At 42.1% G+C, this 14,484-nt stretch overlaps 1 protein-coding gene across 3 annotated transcripts in view; it reads right to left on the bottom strand.

Annotated features, from left to right (window-relative positions):
• Positions 1 to 14,484, bottom strand: part of mtrr (5-methyltetrahydrofolate-homocysteine methyltransferase reductase) — a 206,346-nt gene that overhangs the window by 66,740 nt on the left and 125,122 nt on the right. The gene's annotated exons all lie outside the window — the stretch shown is intronic.

The raw sequence follows: 14,484 nt of genomic DNA, 5'->3' as shown, positions 1-14,484 counted from the left end.
AAGCATGCAACTTTGCACTTGTAAATCATAATGACTTCAGTATGACTATGAAGATTTTCATTCATCCAGGCATGGTGTATCTAGTATAAATAAATATAAAGCAACTGGACTTGTTGATTACCTAACAAGTCCAGTTGCTTTAGATTTATTTATACTAGATATAATAACTTCAGCTTAGCAAAGCAACAATAACTAAAATCAAATATCCCATGGTTTAATGCACCTGTGGAATTTGGCCCCCTAAGTAGTAAAAAGGCATCTTTGCTTGGATTACACCAAATAAAGAATACATATTGTTTATATCACCATATATCCTGTACTCCTTAAGGAGAGTAAAATAATGTGCTTAAATGGCTGTTCCATGATGGTGTGCTGAGCAGACACTGGGCAAGCATCTTTACAAGGATATTCTAGCAGTATTTACATGCAAAAAAAATGGAGAAACACCACAAAAAGGTTGACTTTATCGGCTACGACTGCCACAACTCTTTGTCTCTGTTCTTCCACAAATATCATCACTCACAAATAGTGATGAGCAAATTTTTTCACCAGGCATGGATTCACTGTGAATTTCCGCATTCGCAAATTGTTTCACGAAACTTCAGGGACAATTCGAGGCGCAACAAAAAAAGTTGTGGTTGCTTCAAATTGGGCACGGTCGCGTAAAAATTGGCACAGCCACGAAAATAAAAGAACAGGTGAATGACAATTGTGTTTCACAGATTTTTCACCGTTTCACAAATTTTTTGACGAGGCAAAACTGGACATTCACTCATCATTACTCACAAACTGAGCGGATCAAACCCAAAATGGTCAAAATGGTAGATAACAAAGGCCCCAGCCCAAGTCCTATGGTCTCTCAGCTCCATCAGGTATAAAAGCCATACTAGTTGCCCTTCCAACTAAAGACAACTTACGTGCAATAGTCAAAACCATCCAGGAGTCGCACAAGGCAGACTTGGTGGAGATCAAGAAAAAGGGGGGTAAAAAGGATAATACATTTTATTTACCTTATTCAAAGTCATTGGTATTTAACTGTTGGGGTTTAATTTTTCAAAAGTATTTGCTGTTTTTGGTGCAAATGACAAAGTTTGGTGAACTACAAGGTTTACAGCAGTTTTGCCAGAAGTTGCGTTACTTTGAAGTTACCCTCAGTTTGAAGTGGGTAGGGTTTCATTAGTTGCACCTAAACCCACAGCATTAATAGAACTACTGGGACTCCAGTGAAGCTTGCAGCTCTTTAAGTGTTGGCTCTGTAATTAGAGTTATAAACCACAGGAGTTACGAACTAAAGGAGTCGAAACAAGGTACAAAAATGTTACTTATTCCAAGTCTTTTTTTCCCTTTTGCTTAACTGTTTCTGAAACTGGGAAAATGAGTGACAGCAAGATTAAGAGTCTGACAAAGTGCATAGTCTGCCACATGTATGCAATTTTGTAACAACAGTTCCAAAGTGCTTACCTCTGTTGTGGATGTGAGCAAATTGCCACTTTAGAGGCTTGTGTTAGAGCCCTAGAGGAACAAGTCGCAACACTGCACTCGATTGACAATCTTGATAGGGGTCTCTTGCTCACTGAGCAAGAGCTATAGCAGGCTCAGATTATTTGGGGGGAGGGGGAACAACGGAAGGATGATGAAGCAGTAAGATGGGTGACAGAGTGTGGGTAAAAGGAAAAGGGAGGCAGCTCCCTGGCTTGTAGATCCCAACAGATTTGCAAGCTTGTGGGAGCATGAACTCTGGACTGGGGGTTCTAGATGAGGCTGATCTCTAACAGCCAGGAGACCAGTTTCTCTAGTATTGGTGGGGAGGATATGACTCTCTGTTACCTATTGTAAATATCAGAGAGAGAAGTAATAATCTCCGCTGCATGCAGGCTAATCCACAAAGCTTGTCAGGTAAATTAGGCATTCTAATATGTAGTGCTGCACACCTGCAAAATCAATTCAATATGGTCGGTGCTCACTACAGGGGTCCCCTGTGAGATCCCCCCCAAAAATCCAAAACATAAGAGAGGAACAGGGCACATCCCTTTTAACCATAATGCCTATATCTAACCTGCCTAACTACTAGTTGATCCAGAGGAAGGCAAAAAAACCCCATCTGAAGCCTCTCTATTTTGCCGCAGAGGGGAAAAAATTCCTTCCTGACTCCAAGATGGCAATCGGACCAGTCCCTGGATCAACTTGTACTAAGAGCTATCTCCCATAACCCTGTATTCCCTCACTTGCTAAGAATCCATCCAGCCCCTTCTTAAAGTTATATAATGTATCAGCCAGTACAACTGAGGGGAGGGAATTCCACAACTTCACAGCTTCACAGTAAAAAATCCTTTCCGAATATTTAAACGGAACCTCCCTTCTTCTAAACGGAGTGGGTGCCCTCGTGTCCGTTGGAAGGACCTACTGGTAAATAAAACATTAGAAAGGTTATTATATGATCCCCTTATATATTTATACATAGTTATCATGTTGTTTCTTAAGCGCCTCTTCTCCAGTGTAAACAGGCCAAGTTGGGTCTGTTTACACTGGAGAAGAGGCGCTTAAGAGGCGACAGTCTTTCTTCATAACTGAGACTTTCCATACCCTTTACCAACTTAGTTGCCCTTCTCTGGACCCTCTCTAACTCAATAATGTCCCATTTGAGCACTGGAGACCAAAACTGAACAGCATATTCTAGATGGGGCCTTACCAGCGCTCTGTAAAGGGGAAGAATAACCCCCTCCTCCCGTGAATCTCTACCCCTTTTAATACAGCTCAAAACCTTGTTTGCCCTTGCAGCTGCTGCCTGGCATTGCTTGCTACAGCCAAGTTTATTATCTACAAGGACTCCAAGGTCCTTCTCCATAATGGATTTGCCTAGTGCAGTTCCATTAAGGGTATACAGGGCTTGCATATTTTTACATCCCAGGTGCATGACCTTACATTTATCCACATTAAATCTCATCTGCCACTTAGCCGCCCTGATTGCAAGTTGGCCAAGATATTTTTACATCCCAGGTGCATGACCTTACATTTATCCACATTAAATCTTATCTGCCACTTAGCTGCCCAGATTGCCAGTTGGTCAAGATCCTGCTGCAAGGATGTCCCATCCTGGATAGAATTGACTGGTCTGCAGAGTTTTGTGTCATCTGCAAACACTGATACATTACTCATAATACCCTCCCCTAAGTCATTAATGAACAAATTAAACAAAAGTGGACCCAGTACAGAACCCTGAGGGACTCCACTGAGAACCTTATTCCAAGTAGAGAATATACCATTAACAACCACCCTCTGTACCCGATCCTGTAGCCAGTTTTCTATCCATGTGCAAATGACTTCACTAAGACCAATAGACCTTAGCTTAGAAAGCAGTCGTTTGTGGGGAACGGTATCAAATGCTTTGGCAAAATCCAAATAGATTATATCTACTGCATCCCCACTGTCCAGCTTCTTACTTACCTCATCATAAAAAGCAATTAAATTGGTCTGACATGACCTGTCCTTCATAAAGCCATGCTGATTACTGCTCATAATGCCATTTTCCAGTACATAATTTTGTATGTGATCCTTTAACAAGCTTTAAAATAATTTGCCCACCACGGATGTCAAACTTACAGGCCTATAATTGCCAGGCTGAGATCTTACTCCCTTTTTAAATATAGGAATGACATTTGCCTTCTTCCAATCCCTAGGTACCATACCTGATGAAAGCGAGTCTGAGAATATCAGAAACAGAGGCCACTGTAATTCTGCCCCTAGCTCTCTCAGTACCCGAGGGTCTATTCCATCTGGCCCTGGTGCCTTGTTTACATTTATCGTGTGTAACCCTTTAAGCACCATATCCTGTGCCAACCACTGTGTAGTTGGAGCTGAGGCAACAGTGCAGCTATTGGGTGGGACTTGGCCCACTGGCTCCTCTACTGTATACACAGAAGAAAAGAACTGGTTAAGCACATCTGCCTTTTCTGTATCCGCTGTAACCATATTGTTACTATAACTCAATGGGGCCACACCCTCAACCTGCATCTTTTTACTATTAATATACTTAAAAAACTTTTTGGGGTTAGTCTTGGCCTCGGCCGCGACGCACTCCTCATTTTCTATCTTTGCCTTCCGGATTGCTGCTTTACAACACTTGTTATAGTGATTATATTCATTAAAAGCAGCTACTGTCCCCTCTGACTTATATTTCTTAAAAGCTTTCCTTTTTTTTCCCTATTAACTTCTTTACCTCAGAGTTAAGCCACATAGGGCGATTCTTAACACTTTTTTCTTATAAATGGAATAAATTCAGAACAGTAATGATTTAATATCATTTTAAATGACAACCATTTCTGCTCTGTGTTTTTATCAGAAAACATAATGCCCCAATCTATGCCCTGAAGCGCTGCCCTTAAGGAGCTAAAATTTGCCTTCCTAAAATTCAGTGTCTTTGTTGCCCCATTGTAAATTTGTTTCCTGCACCAAACATCAAATGAAATAACATTATGATCACTATTACCCAGGGGTTCAACCACTTGCACATTTGCTATACGTTCTGGGTCATTAGAGAACACTAGATCCAGTATAGCATGGTTCCTGGTTGGCTCCTCAACAACCTGTGACATAAAGTTGTCATGCAGCAAGTTTATAAACTTGTTTCCATTTACTGTCCTGGCAGTACTATGGCTCCAGTCAATATCAGGATAATTAAAATCCCCCATTATTATCACTTGCCCCAAACTAGCAGCCTTTTCTATTTGCAACAGGAGCTGGGCCTCTTCCTCTTTGCTTACATTAGGGGGTCTATAGCATACACCTACAATTAGTTTGGTAGATTCTTTACTATCTGTGAGAAGCTCAACCCATAAGGATTCAGCTCCCTCTGTTACCCCCATCACTTCCTCTTTCATATTTGCTTTTAAAATAAACAGACACACTCCTCCTCCTTTTCTACTGCCCCTGTCCCTCCGAAACAATGTATAACCCCCAATATTAACTGCCCAGTCATGAGACTCATTCAACCAAGTTTCAGCAACACCAATCACGTCATATTTCCGCTCCAACGCCAGTACCACCAGCTCTCCCATTTTACCAGTCAGACTCCTTGCATTGGTAAACATACATTTAATACTGGTACCAGCGTGAGAATGACGTGTAAACAACTTATCCCCCTCCCTGCCATTATCAGTATCCCGAAGCAAGTCTCCTCCCCCATTTTCCCTTACTATGCCCACTACCTCATCTATCCTGTCTACCACAGAATTTCTCGCTGCACCCTCCCCCCCCACTCCTAGTTTAAAATCTCCTCCAACCCTCTAGCCATCTTTTCCCCCAAAGCAGCTGCCCCATCATCATTGAGGTGCAGCCCATCCCTGGCAAAGAGCCTGTAGCCGATTGAGAAATCAGCCCAGTTCTTGAGAAACCCAAAGCCCTCCTCCCTGCACCAATCTCTCAGCCACGCATTAATCTCCCTAAGCTCCCGCTGCCTTCTTAACGTTGCTCGTGGCACAGGTAATATCTCTGAGAAAATTACCTTGGAATTCCTCGCCCTCAACTTCTCGCCTAGCTTTTTAAAATCGTTCTTGAGGACTTCCCCCCCTCCTCTAACTTTGTCATTGGTACCTATGTGTACCAAGACCGCCGGGTCTTCCCCAGCCCCTCCCAACAATTTGTCCACTCGTTCCACCACATGCCGATCCCAAGCACCAGACAAGCAACACACAGTTCGGCATGTAGGGTCTTTGCGACAAATTACCCTATCCACTTTTCTAATAATTGAATCCCCTACAACTATAGCCTGCCTTCCCTTCCTAGCACTATTCCCCCCACCTGTATTAGAGGTGCCGGCTCCCAGGGTGCTCTGAGACTCAGCCTGCTCCATACATGCTAGCTCAGAGCTGCCTTCCCCAGCATCTTCACCTAAAGCGGCAAATCTGCTGGTTTGTACAAGCTGTGAACCAGCCCCCCTACCCCTGCGTCCCCTACTTCCCCTCTTAACTGTCACAAATTTGTCTCCCTCATTAACCTCCACTGTCCCTTCTCCACCCCCCACTACACCGGCCCCTGCCAGTGGTTGCTCAGTGAGCCTCCTGTTCTCCCCCATGTTTGCAGCTGCCCTCAGTGCTGCCAGTTCCCCCCTTAGATTCTGCACCTCAGATTCCAAGAGGAAAACCCACCTGCATCTCTCACAAGTAAATGCTGCATGGAACTGCTGCTCCAGGACCACATACATGCGACAAGATGCACACTGAGTAACACCAGCAATCATACTGCAACTCATATTGCCACTGGGTACTTACAGTCTCCCGAGTGCAATCCCTTGTATAATGCCTTTTTAGTTTCAAATGCCTTTTTGTTTTTAACACCTGCTAAACACTTAATTCACATGCAACACTCGCTTAGCAGCTCCCACACTCGCTGTGCAGTCAGAAACTTATTGAGGTTCAAACCAAACAGCCAAACGTCTGTTGAGAATTTACCAGATTTACTCCACCACCTTAATTAGTAGACTCAATCAGCCACGTACCACTTACAAAGCACACAGCAGTTAGTTAATTGCACTTACTTTCTCCTTTCACCCAGCACTCCCAGCATGCACAGTAAACCCCAAACGCCTTTTTGTTTTGAACGCCTGCTAAACACTTAATTCACATGCAACACTTAGATTACATGCAACACTCGCTTAGCAGCTCCCACACTCGCTGTGCAGTCAGAAACTTATTGAGGTTCAAACCTGTAGTAGGAGAATATTAGCCTTTGCCTTATGCATTTCATAAAGATTTGTGATTGTTTCTCGGGTGTGTTCAGCCCCCTGCAATTTAGGGAAGTGATGTTTAGTTCAGCCATGATCTATATGTGGATCAGGGGTCATTTTATTCCAGGGGGTTGAGTTCATCCGGAACGATCAGTTAGGAACTAACGGTAGTAGGTTGCTCTGTTTATTGGGGTCTGGGGTTTACATAAGTAGTCAGAGATACTCTAATAGAAACAGAACATGTAGATCCTTGGGTTCTAGTCCCATGGTCGCCCTAAGTGAGGTTACATTTTCGGGTAGAGTGTACTGGTCTCCTTGGGTCATGTCACATTACCTCTAACAATTGGAAAATAAAAGGTTTATAAAATAATTTTGTTTAAACATAGTATCTTGGCTGAACTTCCTTTCTCAGGGAACCTAGGTTCTTTGAGTTCTTTAAGTAAATCTTTGTAGTCGTGATTATGTGTACAAGTTGAGTTGTAAACAAGTGTTCAAGGCAGGTGTGGGTTGTAGTCATGAATGGACCAAGTCCCTTGTTTTATCCTAGGGCTCATCTGGGCCTCTTCAGTTAAGTGTCATAATGGGTAAGGAAAGGTGTTTCAAGAATCCCTCTAGGTCTGCTGGTGTCTTTAGAGTTTACTAGTTTGCCCTTGTAGAATGCGGTGAGGGCAAATGGAAAGCCCCACTTTTGATGCCTTTTGTTTGTAGAGCATTGAGAAGTGGGCTCTTTTTCCATAAAGAAATGTGTAAATGTACTCTGCAAATGACATCTCTGGGTTGAGTTGCTTCTGGTCACGGTGGGCGCAATTCCCTATGCACTCTGTCGATCTCTATGTGTGTAGTAGAGGGTCTTTCAAGTAGTTGAAAGACTAGGGCACAAGTCCTCCGATCCTGTAGCTTCTGGTAGGCCTTTGATTTGTATGTTGTTGCATCGTCTTCTGTTCTCTTGGTCATCGAGATTTGGCCAGATTAAGTTGTATAATTGCCCTCCAGGGTCAATACTCTTGTGCCCATCTGTTGGATGTTTTTATTTAGGTCACATATTTCTGCCCGAAGAGTTTGTTCAAGTTCGCCTACCAATTTGGATAGGTCGACTTTTATGGGCTGGGTAAGAGTATGTTGTGGCGGTGACTCTACGGGGAGTCCCATGTAGGCCTCAGGGGGGGGGTGTTGGGTTGAACAGTTGGGCCTGCTAGTGCGGCTGCACTTTTTATTTGTTTTGTCCATGTGGTTGCTGTGTATCTGGGATCCTGTGGGGTTTTGTGCTCAGTCTCTCACGCTGGAGATATTTACCGCTGGTAAGTCCCCCTTGCGCGCCATTCCCCAAACTCCACACTGGGGACTCACCTCCAGAGGCTGTTGAGTCCATCTCATTCTGTGGTCTGGTGTGTACCTGAGCTTGGACTTTGATATGGTTGATAGGTATGTCTTGCAATTGTGTGGGTCCTAGAAGGGAACCTGGAGTTTGTGAATCCCCTTGTCTGGCTGCCTCTTCATCCAGGCCACATGTACAAGATGGCTGCCACGTGTCCGAGAGATGGACATTACTTTCATCTCTAGAACGAAAAAGGAGTCAATACTGCCTTGGGAAGTGTTCCCGTCAGTGTTAACCTTTAGTTTTGTCCTCTTGTGCTTGGTCATAGCGAGATTGGTACTGGATATTAGTGTTTTTGGAGACTTTGGGTGCAGAGCTCTCACACCATGCGTGTGCTCAGGTTCAGCATCAGGCCACGCCCCCAAAATAATTTTTTAAATATGTAAATAGTAAAAAAATTAAGCAAGAAGGGGTGGGACCCTTATTATCACAGGGGGGTCAGCTGGTTGATGCAAACAGGGAAAAAGCAGAAATTCTGAACTCTTTTTTTTCATCTGTCTGTACACCTGAGGAGGCAGCTAATGAAAGCTTACCTTTGAATAGACCCAATTCTAGTAATATAACTACTGATGCATGGGTCATCCGGGGGTATTAAACAAGCTTAGCTCTGTGATTGCTAAACCTCTCTATTTAATTTTTCAGGATTCACTGAAGTCTGGCATGGTGCAGAGAGACTGGCGAATTGCTAATGTGGTGCTGTTTAAAAAGGGATCCCATTCCAAGCCTGAAAACTATAAGCCTGTTAGTCTGACATCAGTAGTAGGAAAGCTTTTGGAAGGGGTAATAAGGGTTAGGGTACTTGAATACATTGCAAATCACAATACTATACTTTGTTCCAGCATGGTTTTATGCGTAACAGATCTTGCCAGTCTAATTTAATTGCCTTTTATGAGGAGGTGAGCAGGAACCTCTTTGCTAAATAAAAAAATACTTGCAATACAGTTAGTTATGCAAAATTGTAATCTGTAAAGGCTGGAGTGAGCGAATGTCTAACATAATGGCCAGAACTCTACTTCCTGCTTTCAGCTCTCTAACCTCTTAGTTAGTGACTAACTAGTCTTAGTTAGGGGTGGGGGACACATTGGACATAACTGCTCAGTTAGTTTGTGAGCACGCAGGTCCGATTCAAATGCAAACTAACTGAACAGTTATGTCCCATATGCCCCCCCCCCCTCAAGTCACTGATTGGTTACTGACTGCTAACAGCTTAGGGCACTGTAAAGGAGGAAGTAGAGTTCTGCCCATTCTGTTAAAGATTCACTCATTCTAGCCTTTAGATTGCATTTTTGCCTAACTATATCGAAAACATTTTTTATTTTGCACAGTCTATCAATTTTACCCAGTTTCGTTTCTATACTGAACTGCTCCTTTAAAGAGATACTGACACCAGAAATTAAACCTTTTTTTTACATCTGTCATAACATTGTCTTTGCATGACCTTCATTTTTGCCATAAAAGTATTTACCCAATTATTTTATATTACCTGTCTGATCCCCCATTTTCTCCTATAAGGGGGCTGCCATATTTGTCCGGCAGGAGGCCGTTAGCATTAGAAGCTATAACTGACAGGCTGAGAAGGGACAGTTAGGTTGGCAAAACAGTCAGGTTTAGGAACTTCAAGTAACAATTATTTACAAAAGCAAATTTCTCAGCGAAAATCAATCAACATGACCTATAGGCAACTTTTTATGTCCATTCATATTTTGAGGAGTCATTTTTTAGTGTCAGTATCACTTTAAGAGGGTCTTGAATGAGTTCTTGAACAAGCATAGTATCCAAGGCTATTGTGATACTAAAATCTACAGTTAGTACTGATGTTGGTTTATGTATGTGAATGTACAGATAGGTTAGTATAGGTTTGTGTGTGCCGGGTTTACTTGCAAGGGTTGAACTTGATGTACAACCCTTTTTCAACCCTTTGTAACTATGTAACATTTAACATAGGACTGAAGCCCTTATTTGCTTCCAAGCCACATGATTTTTTTTTCACATGATTTAAATCTTTTGGTCTTGTTATAAGTTGGCCATTAAAGGGGAGAAGAAAGGAGAATTAGGGAGGCAAGAAATATAGGGGTGAATGTAATATAAGAGAATGTAAATGATGGCAGTAGAGGTAAAATACAAAGTATAAAAAACTAAATTATTACTCAAAAAAGAGGGCCCTTGCAGTCATACTGGTTCCATCTTGATCACCTATATACATATCCCTGTGCCTTCATGGTATGTGGTAACTGTTATGCTACAAATGGTTTGTGCATGAGAAGAATCACTAGGACCGTCAAGTGGAATGCTACTCTAATTATATGGTTAGTCACTTGTACTTTTGGGAGCAACTGATTAGCTTTCCCTTTGTTTAATCCACTCTTTGCCAAAGTCCCACATTTCCATTTTTTCAGTTTGTGAATGGCACAAAATGCATCATATGAGGAGACCATAGCAAAATTTGAGCGTTTTTTGAATGTAAGCTCTCATGATCATGGCCCCCTACAAATACAAGACCAAAAAGTTAACATATAAAGACAAACATTTTTCCAAAAATTATTCACAGTTGTAACTGTGAATAATTTTTGGAAAAATGTTAGTCTTTATATGTTAACTTTTTGGTCTTGTATTTGTATCTCTCTACTCTGCAAAGCACTATGTGTAACAATGGTGCTATATAAATAATAATAATAATAAGAAAAAGGCAGAGTATAATAAATTTAATTCTCATAAAAACTATAGAGTCATTAGAAGCACAGCATAAAAAGATCTACATTTAACTATTTCTTAGTACCCTTAACCTCAGCCAGGGCTGGTCTTACCAATTGCAGGGCCCAATTGGAACCATTTTGGCAGGGCCCCTTTAGTACATTGTGAATTGTGGTTAATACAAGGGAATCCCTATGCTGCCATAATTTAATGGTATCTCTGTGTACAGGCTATGAGCAAACGTACCTCCCAACATGTGAAAAATGTAAAGAGAGACAAAAAGAAATGCTGCACGTAGCATGGCAACATTTTTGACCATGCCCATTTTTGCGACCACGCCCCCTAAATACCACTCCCATTTAACAAAATTTGGCAGGATATTTAAAGTTTTAACACATTTATGTGGGTTTTGGGGTCTTGTATTGTGTGTTACAGTTTTTCCGAAAACAAAGGTGAAATAGCCCTGCAAGCCTCAGTTCCCAAAAGAGACCTGTTTAGCTTATTAGTTACAATTGTACCTAAGTGCAATTGATTGGTTCTTATCTTCTGTCCATTTCTATATACTCCATGCTAACTAAGATTATCTGTTTTCTATATGTTCCCTCCCCAATTTGATCCCTTCTCTTCTATGACACACATACCTGGGCTTTCTGTAACTCCAAGTGGCAGGCAACTGAGGGAATGGCAGGCACCTTTCCTTTTACACCTGACGGGGGGTGGGTTATGCCCTTTCCACTAAGTCCGGTGGTGGTTAAAGGCCCATATACTCTAAACAATTATTTAATCAGAACAAATGGGCTTTGTACTAGGATAGGAGCCCAGAGATAACAAAGATTACTCAGCATCACTGCTACACATGCTAAATCTACCTTAACTGGGATAAATCTAGAAGTGGATACCAACCAAATTTAGTTTGCCCACTGTTCCCTCTTATTTATTCTCTCCAAGGAAAGCTTTCTATGTAGAACCAGAACCAGATCAAATTTATATATTTTTTTATCTTTACCTCACTGCTGCTGCAATTTTTGTTTTTTCACCAAGGTATTATCAACTTCTGTAGAGGTAACACCCTCAAGAACATGACTGATATTGCAAAAAACTGACCCACCATCAAATATAGGCAAATCCAACACTTAATCCACACTTATTCCACCTGACACTAGTAGATCAGAACCCACTCCCATTAAACAACACAGGTCTTTAAAGACAGCCTCGACTAGAACTCATCCTTACTATACAAATAACTCTTATTTTTGAATATATGCCCTAACACAAAATTAAAAAAGATGCAGGAAAATGAACAGGGGGATAGCATGGCAGAGGATCAATGGGACTAACACGGAAAACGTGAATTTTCTGGGTGGTGTGTTCATCTTGAAATACAACCTTCATATGCATAACTATCCTTTACACATACCAATAAAAATAAAGAATACTAAAAGGCTATACAAGATTTAAACCAGCCTACCAACAACATGTACATTCCTTTTTACATACTAACACAATCACTAGATTGGCTTCACTTTACATGGATTGCATATTGTATATGTGCAGATATGTACAATGCCCCCAATTAGCATCAGAAATAGGCTGGTGCATCCAGCTTGCCTTTCGATAAACCTTACCTCAAATTTTAACATAGTAAGTAACAGAGTAGGTTAGGTTGAAGACATACGTCAATCAAAATCAACCTTAATACCCATATGTAACCTGCCTAATTGCTAGTTGATCCAGAGGAAGGCAAAAAAAACCCCATCTGAAGCCTCTCCAATTTGCCAGAGGGGGAAAAAAATTCCTTCCAAGATGGCAAATGGACCAGTCCCTGGATCAACCTGTACTGAGCTACCTCCCATAACCCTGTATTCCCTTCTTTTACTAAAAAGCCACCTAACCCCTTCTTGAGGGAGGGAATTCTACAACTTCACAGCTCTCACAGTAAAAAATCCTTTCCAAGAATTTAAATGGAACCTCCTCTCTCCTAATTGGAGTGGGTGCCATTGTGTCAGTTGGAAGGACCTACTGGTAAATAAAGCATTAGAGAGATTTTTATATGACCCCCTTATATATATTTCTACATAGTTACAATGTCACCTCTTAAGCGCCTCTTCTCCAGTGTAAACAACCCTAACTTGGCCAGGCTTTCTTCATAACTGAGACTTTTCATACCCTTTACCAGCTTAGTTGCCCTTCTCTGGACCCTTTCTAATACAATAATGGCCTGTTTGAGCACACAATATCAAAACTGAACAGCATATTCTAGATAGGGCCTTACCAGTGCTCTGTAAAGGGGAAGAATATCCCCTTTCCTCCCGTGACTCTATGCCCATTTAAATACAGCTCAAAACCTTGTTTGCCCTTGTAGCTGCTGCCTGACATTGCTTGCTATAGTCTTTGTATGCTATTTATAATTTTGCCATAAATGTATTTACAAAAAAATGCTTTTACATTAGTTATTTGATTCCCTATGTTCCTCTATGAGGGGGCTGCCATATTTGTGCAGCAGGAGTCCTCTAGCATTAGAAGCTATAACTGACAGGCTGAGAAGGGACATGGCGGTTTGTGGGACGGAGCAGTTAGATCTGGAATTCTCCTGGCAGAACAGATGGCAACCAGAAAAAGCACCTTCCATGAGATGCTTGAGAACTGAAGTACTCAAAGGTTGAAATGGTGGTTTTTGTAGTGTCCGTAATACCAAGTTCAAGTCCCATGGAAGTATCGGCTGTTTACAAGGTTGGTATAGCTTAAGCACAGTGTCACAATCACGCCACACGCACATGACACCGGGACAGGGAAACAAGGGGTTACACTCCGTCACCTTACACGCAGGTTTAACCAACATCAGAGGCCCCCAAACAAACCACCGCCCCAAAAAACTATTCACTGCCACCATCTATCATTAACAGGCGATAGAAACCTAATCTGAATATCTCCCTGCTCTCTACAGCAGGTACTATTTCCCAGTACACAAATGTATCACAAACTCTCTCTCACTGTAGTTAGGGTTAGCTTCTACTAATTCAACAAGCACTCTTGCAACCAAAGGGTTAAATTACAGTCAAACACAGTCTCCTGCTAGCAGTCAACTAGTTAATTAGCATATACACAGCCAACTTTCCCTCTACACACAACAAGTTAGTACATTTAGGCCCAAGCGTTCATACAAGCTATGGGAGATCTTTTTAAAGCCAAAGGACAAAATTTATTAAATTCTATATTTCACCCTTTAAGTGCCACCCAACGTAGAATCTATGTTCTGTGTATAAAAGTACCTAAGTGCCACAGAACTTAGATTCTACGTTGTGCAGCACTTCTGGGTTCAGCATTTCCCCAACCCCTAGGCAACGAGCAGAGGCGGGGAACGAGTGGCCCCTGGGGCGCGATTGCCCAGGGGTCCCATAGGAAAAGGCAGGCATGTAGATTCTACATGCTTGCCTTTTCCTGCTCTCCCCCTCCCCTCCTGCGTGCCTATTTACAGGCTCCTCTACTGAAGACAGCTCCTGGGTCCCTCAGCCAGGTTAGTGCCACATACACACACAAACACACTTATTGCACTAATACACACTTATACTTACAAACACACACACACATTTGGGGGGGGTGGGTTGGGGGAGGGTTTCACACATTCACAGCACTCACAAAGCACACATTTTGCCTAGTGTGCACACACTCTTATGCAATTTTGTTGGGGGGGGATTTG

Source organism: Xenopus tropicalis, chromosome 6 (genome assembly GCF_000004195.4).
Source record: "Xenopus tropicalis strain Nigerian chromosome 6, UCB_Xtro_10.0, whole genome shotgun sequence".
NCBI lineage: Eukaryota > Metazoa > Chordata > Amphibia > Anura > Pipidae > Xenopus > Xenopus tropicalis.
This window is presented reverse-complemented; position numbering and strand designations above follow the sequence as displayed.